The sequence below is a fragment of the Hipposideros armiger genome, unplaced genomic scaffold (genome assembly GCF_001890085.2).
Source record: "Hipposideros armiger isolate ML-2016 unplaced genomic scaffold, ASM189008v1 scaffold_1488, whole genome shotgun sequence".
Lineage (NCBI taxonomy): Eukaryota > Metazoa > Chordata > Mammalia > Chiroptera > Hipposideridae > Hipposideros > Hipposideros armiger.
Genome location: NW_017732838.1, coordinates 1 through 9668, shown reverse-complemented (window position 1 = coordinate 9668; position 9668 = coordinate 1). Strand labels below are relative to the sequence as shown.

The 9668-nt window shown below is 42.1% G+C and overlaps 1 pseudogene; it reads left to right on the top strand.

Annotated features, from left to right (window-relative positions):
• Positions 1-8126: 8126 nt before the first annotated feature.
• LOC109377652 (60S ribosomal protein L22 pseudogene) lies at positions 8127-8727 on the top strand (annotated as a pseudogene).
• The last annotated feature ends 941 nt before the right edge of the window (positions 8728-9668 follow it).

Genomic DNA, 9668 nt, shown 5'->3' with positions numbered 1-9668 from the left:
GACATGCAATATTCTGCCTGACACTTGTTTGTTCACTCAACCTGGGCCTTCCTTCAGTCCCTCTCATCCCATGGGACCTGGTGACATCGAACTTGTGATGAGGCTCCACTGGGCCTCATCCTGGTCAGGGCTTCATGCCCTTGGATTGGAGATGGAGTGTGGGCCCTGTGGCAACTGTGAGTTTTGGCAGTGGGGGCTGCCGAGAGGTCACATCTGGATGCAGTGTCACCTCTGTCAACCACAATAAAAAGATGCACATGGAAATTATATACTGATATACACAAATACCTGGTAAGTTCTGTAAAAGGGACCAATAAGTGGAAATCTTTCTGATTGTTTTGTAAGACATTTGAAGCTGAATGTGTGCCTGCCCATCCTCATGTTTAATTTTGGAGTACTTTTCTCTTTTGAGGCATTTGTGTTTCCCCAAAGACAGGGCAGCCTAAGGACACGGAGAAGAGTTCACCTTTTGCACTCCACTCACTCGTGCCCAGGAGACACCAGCACACTCTGACCTCACTTGACCAGACTTCACCCTTAGTAATCTCTCACCACAGCGCCTGCACTGTTATAGGTCCTCCAAATGCTGCACATGCGCAAAGAGGACTTCAGGCCCACAATGCCCCTCCAAAGGCGAAACCTGCAGTCACATGTTCCTTCCTTCACCAGGCTTGGATCGCATTTCAACCAAGCCCACATGCCTGAGTTCAGAGTTCAGGCAAGCTGGGACCAGGATCTGTATAACACGGGCAAGTCCTCCCTCTGACCTCATTATCGCCCCTGGGGTTGATGCCCTCTGCCATTTCTGCCTTTTCCTTTTGCCCAAACCTGTATGCATGTGCACAAAACAGAATCCCTCAAGGGCTTAAATCTGGTACCTCCAACAATACAGATGACCCAAGAGGAGACTGGGGATCAGGGACTGGGCACATATAATCATCCCGTGTAATATAAACACATGAGCTGCCCATCACTCTCTGGACTGGCCCCCCTCATGTCCCGATTCTAATTTTATACTTTAGTTCTAACTTTGTGGGCACAGAGCTCAGTGTCTCCAGAACTGCCATCCAGAATATAGTCCGTCTGCCTAATGAAGCTTGCAAAGCATAATATAGACCAGTCAGTTCAGCTGGTGTCAAAAATGACTCAGGCCAAGAATTTGCTTTGTAATGGCCATTTCCAGCATAGCGTTGTGTGCTGTGTCCCGCGCAGCGCGGGCGATGATGAATGAGAGGGGACGGCGCAGGATGAAAGATATACAAGAGACAAAGATAGATTTAAGACAGGAGGCCAGGGGCCTGCAGTTCTCTCTCTGGAACTGAGTGCCTAATCGAGCCAACGTGAAGCTTTTATTAAGAAACTTCAAAGGAGTAAAACTTTTTTCTAAAGTCTGTGTGCTAAGTGCCATAAGGCCAGTTTCCATCAACCAGACCCACTGTACCCCTACACACACAACCCCCAGGATGGTGCAGCTGCAGCTGCCGCCATGAACTAAGGATGATAACTGACATCATTCCGCCAGGACCCAGTTTTCCAGGGCACTCCCTTGAGGAAGCTTTACCGATATCATTCCACTAGGTCTCAGTTTTCTGAGACACTCCCTCATTACCTTGTTAGGTCAGGGGCTGGTGTGGGGAGGCAGTCGAAGATGAGGCTGTAAGGCAACAGTTGTGGACACAGAGCATCTTCACATGTCTGTGAGCATATAGCAATTGATCAATTAACATTGTTTGATGAATGTTGTTTTCCAAACAAAGCCATTACTGAGACACCACTGCCTTACTGTCCCCTGTCAACTTGCACATAGTGAGCAGAGACTGTCATCTCTCCAGAAGCTGTTAGGTGCTCTGCACTGGGAATAAGCAGTATTTGTGTTGATGTAGGCGAGTTGGATGTAAGGGAGTCATGTGTTCTTCCTTTCTCTAGCTTAGTACTTCTAGAAATACCTTGGACAGCAACATAAGTGGCTGTTAAAAATGCAAATTAGGGCCGGCCGAGTGGCGTAATGGTTAAGAACTCGCTTGGGATGCCAGAGGGCCCCGGTTCGGATCCCACATATGAGGGCCAGTGACACTGCCCTCCACAGCTAAGATGCTGAACAACAGCTCAGCCTGGAGCTGGGCTGCTGTGAGTCGCCGGCAATGGCGTAGGCTGCCGCCCCTGCTGCAGTGGGCTGCCGTGAGCCGCTGTTCAATGACCGGCAACCGACTGCCTCATTCCGGAGGAGTGCAATGATCACAATACCAACATGGTCCAGTGAATCAACGTCCTCCACAACTAGATTGAAGAACAAAAGAACAGCAACTTGTTTGTTCCCCTCCCCTAATTCCCCAATAAAATCTTTTAAAAAATAAATAAAAATTAAAAAATTACATTAAATTAAAAGATGCTCCACAATATGTGTCACCATGGAAATGCACATTAATATAACAATGAGAATTAAGCAAACAGCAAATCAAAACAGCACTACACACCTATTAGAATGGCCAGAACCCACAACACTGAAAGCACTTAACGCTGTTGTGGACGTGGGGAACCAGGAACTCTCATTCATTGCCGTTGGGAATGCAAAATACTGCAGGTACTTGGGAAGATAATTTGGTAGTTCTTATAAAAATAAACATACACTTACCACCTGATCCAGCCATTGTACTCTTTAGTATTTACCCAAAGATTTGAAAATTATGATCCACACAAAGGACTGCATATGGATGGATGCTCACAGCAGCTTTATTCACAATTTCCAAACCGTGGAAGCAACCAAGATATCTGTGAAGAGCTTAATGGATTTGTTAACTGTGGTAGATACAGACAATAGCTTATTATTCAGCACTATAAAGAAATAAGGTATAAAGCCATGAAAAAACATGGGAGGAACCTAAATATATATTATTAAGTGAAACAGGGCAATCTGAAAAGGCTACATAATGTATGATTCCAACTCCATGACATTCCAAAAAAAGGCAAACGATAGAGACAGTAAAAACATCAATGGTTTCCAGAGTTTAGGAGACAGAGGGATGAATAGGTGTAGCACAGAGAATATTTAAAGAAGTGAAACAAGTCAGGATGATACTATAGTATCTAGTCATGATAGACATTATGATATCTAGTCAGGTGTACATGTCATCATAAAATTTTCCAAACCCACAGAATGTACAACCCAATAGCAAACCCTAGGGTAAGCTATAAACTTTAGCTGATAATAATGTGTAAAGATAGGTTTATCTGCTCTAACAAATGTATACCACTCTGGTGATGATGTTGATAAGGGGGAGACTACACATGTGGGGGCAGGGAGCATATAGAAATTCTTTGTAACTTCTACTCAACTTTTCTGTGAACCTAAAACTGTTTTTAAAAAAAAAGTGCAACTTCAGACTTCTACTTCACAGAAATATCTGTTCTTAAGTCTACATGTGTCTCTCCAATGCATCTTTATGCACATACAGGCAAGTAAATGTTTGTATCCTCTAGTCAAAGAAAAATGCAAGATATCACCTCATACCAATTAGGATGGCCATTATCAAATAAACAAAAAATATCAAGTGTTGGCAAAAATGTGCAGAAATCGGACACTTACGCATGGTTGGACAAAATATAAATTGGTGTAAACAGTATCAAAAACAGTATGGAAGTTTTTCAAGAAATTAAAAATACAACTATGCTATGATGCAGCCCTGCCACTTCTGGGTACATAACCATAAGAATTCAAAGGAGAATCTGCAAGAGACATTTGCACACCCATGTATCGGGTTGTCGGAAAAGTCATGATGCATTTTTGTGATGAAAAACAGAAAAAATATGTAATGACTTTTCCAACAGCCCCAATATATTGTGACATTATTCATGAAAGCCTGTGATAGGTGGAAGCAACCCACATGTCCATGGAGATGACTGGATAAAGAAAATGCAGCGTATAAATAAAACGAACTACTATTGACTCTGGAAATAGAAACAGATCTTGTCACATGATACAACAGACAAACCTTGACGACATTTCTTACAGTGACACACGACTCACAAAAAGACAGAGTCTACATAATTCCACTTATGTGAACAATCTAATGTAGTCTACCTCATAGACAAAAAACTAGGATGGGGCCGGCCGAGTGGCGCGATGGTTAAGAACTGGCTTGAGAAGCCAGAGGGCCCCGGTTCTAATCCCACATATGAGAGCCAGTGACACTGCCCTCCACAGCTAAGATGCTGAACAATAGCTCAACCTGGAGCTGTGCTGCCATGAGTCGCCAGCGATGGCGTAGGCTGCAGCCCCTGCTGCAGTGGGTTGCCATGGGCTACCGTATGTAGCCAGCAGCCAGCGTGAGTGGCCAGCAGCAGCAGTGAGCGGCCGTCCAGAAGCTGGCGACTGATCTGCCTTGCCTGGGAAGAGCGCAATGATGGTGCCAACTTGGGCCAGTGAAGCAACGTCCTCCACAACTAGAGTGAAGAACAAAAGGAATAGCAACTTGTCTGTTCCCCTTCCCCCAATTCCCCAGCACTGTTCTGATCCCCGCAATTCCCCAATAAAAATCTTTAAAAAAAACAACAACAAGAAAACTAGGATGGTAGCTGCCAGGGGTTTGAGGTAAAGAGTAATAAGGAAATGGTCGTTTAATGGGTAATGGGACAGTTTTGCAAGATGAAATTTTCCAGATATCAGTGGCACAACAATGTGGACATACTTAACACGACAGGACTGGACAGTTACAAATGGTTTACATAGTGGAGTTTTAGTCACGTGTTTTTTACCAAAATTAAAAAGTACACCAAAAGACAAAGAGCACTACAACTCTTCAAAAATTACCTTCAGGGACCGGCCAAGGGGCTCAGTTGGTTAAGAGCGCGAGCTCTGAGCAACAAGGACGCCAGCTCCATTTCCACATGAGCCAGTGAGCTGCCCCCCACATACCCCCCCACCGCGAGTAAGATTGAACACGGCACCGTGAGCTGTGCAGCTGCAAGCGGCTGATGGGTGGCCAGATGGCTCAGTGTGCAACAAGGTTGCCGGTTCGACTCCCACATGGAATGGTGGACTACGCCCTCTCCCCCCACAAATCCCCCCACACCTAGACTGAAAGCGGCAAATGAAGTTGGAGATGAGCTTGCGCCCCCCACATCTAAGATTGAAGGACAACAACCTGACTTGGAGCTGATGGGTCCTAGAAAAACACAATGTTCCCCTTCCCCAATTCCCCAACACTGTTCCCCTCCACAATTCCCCAATAAAAATCTTAAAAACAAAAAATTACCTTCAGTTCAAAATAGTTTCTCTCTCATACAAAGAAAATATAAATTTGGCAGAAAATAAAGTAAAATTAAGACTATTTTCATAACTATTTAACAACACACGATAAAACAACCATTGACCAATAAATGAGATAAGTCAGGACAAAGGAGAAGTAAAAGTATACAGACAAACATGCACATAATTTTAATGGGAACACACATATGATAGATTCATATTTGAATTACACCACCAATTGTCTTAATGCTACTGATTTGAAAACTGTCGTTTACTTTCACAATATAAAAGTAAAAATCAAAAATGAAATTAACTAAATTTGGGAGACCTACCTTAAAAAAAAAATTCCATTGTTATAAAATTTCAAAAAAAAAGAAAAAGAAAATTTTCCCCAGAATTCTGAATACTACGTGGTTGTATTACTAAAACACCATCATCTTATTTAACTATAATTTTGAACTCTGATTGTGTACCCATTAAGAGCAAGCATTCTGCGTCACTGCCATGTGTTGTACGACAGGGAAATGTCACAGAAATTGCATTAGTTTATAAATAGCTCCAATGAAACATTTTAATAAATAAGCTTTTCAATGACACTATAAAATTTATGTTATCAATATACTTCTGCTATTCTTACATGAAATATATGGACTGTAACCCATCCTATAGAGAAAAATCCCTTCCTTTCTAAATAAAGGAACAATAAAAAAGTTGTAAAATATCCAGAGAATCCATGATATATAAAAATAAACATTTGAAAAAAAATTAACATTTGAGATTAAAGTATGACATGATTAAGATGAATGTTGAGTAAAGTGGATATAAAACCTAATGATTACTTTTTGCCTCAAGGAGACTTCAATTGAAGAACCAAACATTTTTGTAAATAGACACTGGCTAATAATTCTATAACCCACTTTATACCAAAGGTGTACATTCAAATGTGTGATATCAACACTTTTTTATTTAAAAGGACAAATTGAGGGCCGGCAGAATGGCGCGTTGGTTAAGAGTTGGCTTGGGATGCCAGCTCTGAGCAGCAGGTCCCTGGTTCGAATCCCACATGAGGGCCAGTGACGCTGCGCCCTCTACAGTTAAGATGGTGATCAATATATAGACCTGGAGCTGGGCTGCCGTTAGTAGCTGGCAACGGCGTAGGCTGCAGCCCCGGCTGCAGTGTACTGCCATGAGCTACCATGAGTGGCTGGTGGACAGCGTGAGCGGCCGGCAGCCGCCGTGAGGTGCTGTGAGCCGCCGTGAGCAGCTGTCCAATGGCCAGCAAGCGACTGCCTCACCTGGGAAGAGCACAATGATCACAATACCAACATGGACCAGTGAAGCGATGTCCTCCACAAGTAGACTGAAGAACCAAAGGACAGCAACTTGTCTGCTGCCCTCCCCCAATTCCCCAATAAAAATCTTTTTTTAAAAAGTACAAATTCAACACATATCTAATCAAACATGAAAAGACAGAACACAGTTCCAGGAAACCTGGTACCAAACAGGACAACACTATAAAATGATAGTTTTAGGAAATAAAGTAACAGTGGAGACTTTACTACATGGTGGGGTAATGTTCTAATCTCCTCTATGGTATTATCTTATTTAAGAATTCTAAAGGAGCATGGCAGCGTGAGGGGTCCCCTTGATCTCGCCCCTTGAAATCACAATAAATTGAACTGCTATAATTCAACAAAGGATTCCCTCCACAACATACAACTCATCTGAGAGATCCGTGCATTGAAACATCTGAAAATAGGTAAATCAGGGTGAATAGGGGAGGATGGAAGAAGGAAGTGCAGAGACAGGGCCACGGAGACGCAGTCCAGAGCTCACTGCAAACCCTGGAGAGGGAAGGACTAAGGTGCACTCTCTGTGGCCGGAGCAATCCTGACTGAGGGATCAGCATATAACACAGCTGCATCCAGCGATTGGGGCACAGACCTTGGGGCAAAGATCAAATACAGAAGTGCAACAACAATGGTCTAATAGCCCTCGCTGCCAGGCTAAAAACGAAGCCACGAGCCTGGCTGCCTCCTCCCACCCTCCTGGAGCTCGCCTACCCCACAGCCTCTCAGTATCTTCAGCGGGCTCCAGGAAAAAAACGGTGGCAGTCTCAGATTAAAGGGCAAAATACAACCCTGAGAACTGAGAGACAGTTCCTGAGCAGCAGAAGCACAGTGAGGCTAATTACTGTGACAAGGGAGGAATTCCAAGGGTGGGACAGCTGTGGCCTCGCAGTCGCCATTAATGGGGAGAGAACAAAACCACAAACACACCAGCCGCCTCTCCCAACCCACCCTGCTTCCACCTTTCAGGCTGATCACAGCACAGGCACCCAGGGCTGCTGAGGCACACAGCTCTGCATCTGGCTGCAGAAGAAGCAATGGGATTTCAGAGGCACAGAACCCCATCGCCGACCACATCCTACCACAGGGCTAGTGCCCTGAGACCCAGGCAACCCAGTCACAGGAGAAACCCACCTCCCCAGGAAATCTCCCACAGAGCAAGAAGCTGGAACAGCAGCAAGAGAAAATAAAACGATCCGGCGCCACCTACTGGAAAGCAAAAGAAATACCTCTTAGTATCAAATTGCGGCCGATTCCAATTCTGTAGATGCCCAGGAAGAGAAATAATCCATTAATTGCTATGACTAACCACGGTAACAAGGCAGCTCAGAAAGAAAATGAAAAATCTCCAGGATATGGACTTTAAAGACATGGGAATATGTGACTTAAATGACAGAAAATTCAAGATTGCAGTTCACAAAAAACTCAACAATTGGAAGAAAACTGAGGCAGTTTAATGAACTCAGAAATAAAATCAACAAACAAAATGAATATTTTACCAAAGAGATTGAAATTTTAAAAAGAAACCAAATAGAAATTCTGGAGCTCAAGAGCTCAATTAAAGACTTAAAACTGAATTATCCAGCTTAGGAAATAGAGCTCACCAGATGGAGGAAAGAATTAGTGATATTGAAGACAGAAATCAGGAAATGATACAGATGGAAGAGAGAGACTTGAGAACTCTACATTAACTATGTGACTCCATCGGAAAGAATAATAGACCTTTTCTGACTCTGTTATCGCAATGGTTCCTATAAAAAAGCTTGTGGCTAAAGAAGTAAAAAGAAAAAAGAAGCAGGTTCTAAAGTTTACCCTTGACTGCATGCACCCAGTAGAAGATGCAATCATGGATGTTGCCAATTTCGAGCAGTTTCTTCAGGAGCGAATCATTGTAAATGGAAAAGCTTAGAATCTCGGTGGAGGGGTTGTAACCATTGAAAAGAACATGAGCAAGATCACTGCAACTTCTGAGGTGCCTTTTTCCAAAAGGTGTTTGAAATACCTCATGAAAAAGTATTTAAAGAAGAACAATCTATGTGATTGGTGCACGTAGTTGCTAACAGCAGAAATACTTACAAATTATGATACTTCCAGATTAACCAGGATGAAGAAAAGGAGGAAGATGAGGATTAAAAATCAGTTTTCTGGAATATTTTGTTTGAGTTCTTCAATAAAACTTAGGAATAATGATAATGATAATAATAATAATAATAGATATACCAGAAAGAGAAGAGAGTGAGAAGGGCACAGAGAGTCTATTCAAACAAATAGTCGAGAACTTATCAAACTTATAAAAAGAAATAGATCCTTGAATTCAAGAAGCAAACAGAACACATAATTATCTCAATCCTAACAGGCCTTGTCCAAGGCACAGTATATTGAACCTGTCAAAAGTTAATGACAAAGAAAGAATTCTTAAGACAGCCAGGGAAAAAAAGACCATAACCTACAAAGGAAAGCCATCAGATTATCATCAGACTTTTCAGCAGAAACTCTACTAGCCAGGAGGAAGTGGAACTAGATATTCAAACAAATGAAAGCGAGAAACCACCAGCCAAAAATAATATATCCTGTAAAGTAATCCTTTAGATATGAAGGAGGAATAAAAAGACCTTTCCAGATATACAGGAGCTGAGGGAATTTGCCACCACAAGGCCTGCATTATAAAAAATACTGAAGGAGGCTATTGGACCTTAAACAAAAAACCAAAAAGATACAAAACTATGAGCAAGATTACTACAAATAGACAGGAGCAGAAAATGGCAACCCCTACACAGAATAAGACACTATACACTTAAAACAACAGGGTAAAGAAGATAACATTGAAACAAAAAAGAAAAGGACACTTAGCTACTATAACTCAGAAATCAGCTCACAGCATAAATAGGAATAATTTGTGACAACAAACACATAAAAGGATTGAGTAAAGGTCTGAATTTGCAAAGGAAAATTGAAATAAGAAGCCTGCTATAAAAAAAAAGGACTACTATATATATATATATATATATATATATATATATATATATATATATATGAAACTTTGATTTACATAAACTTAAGTGTGACCTCTAAAA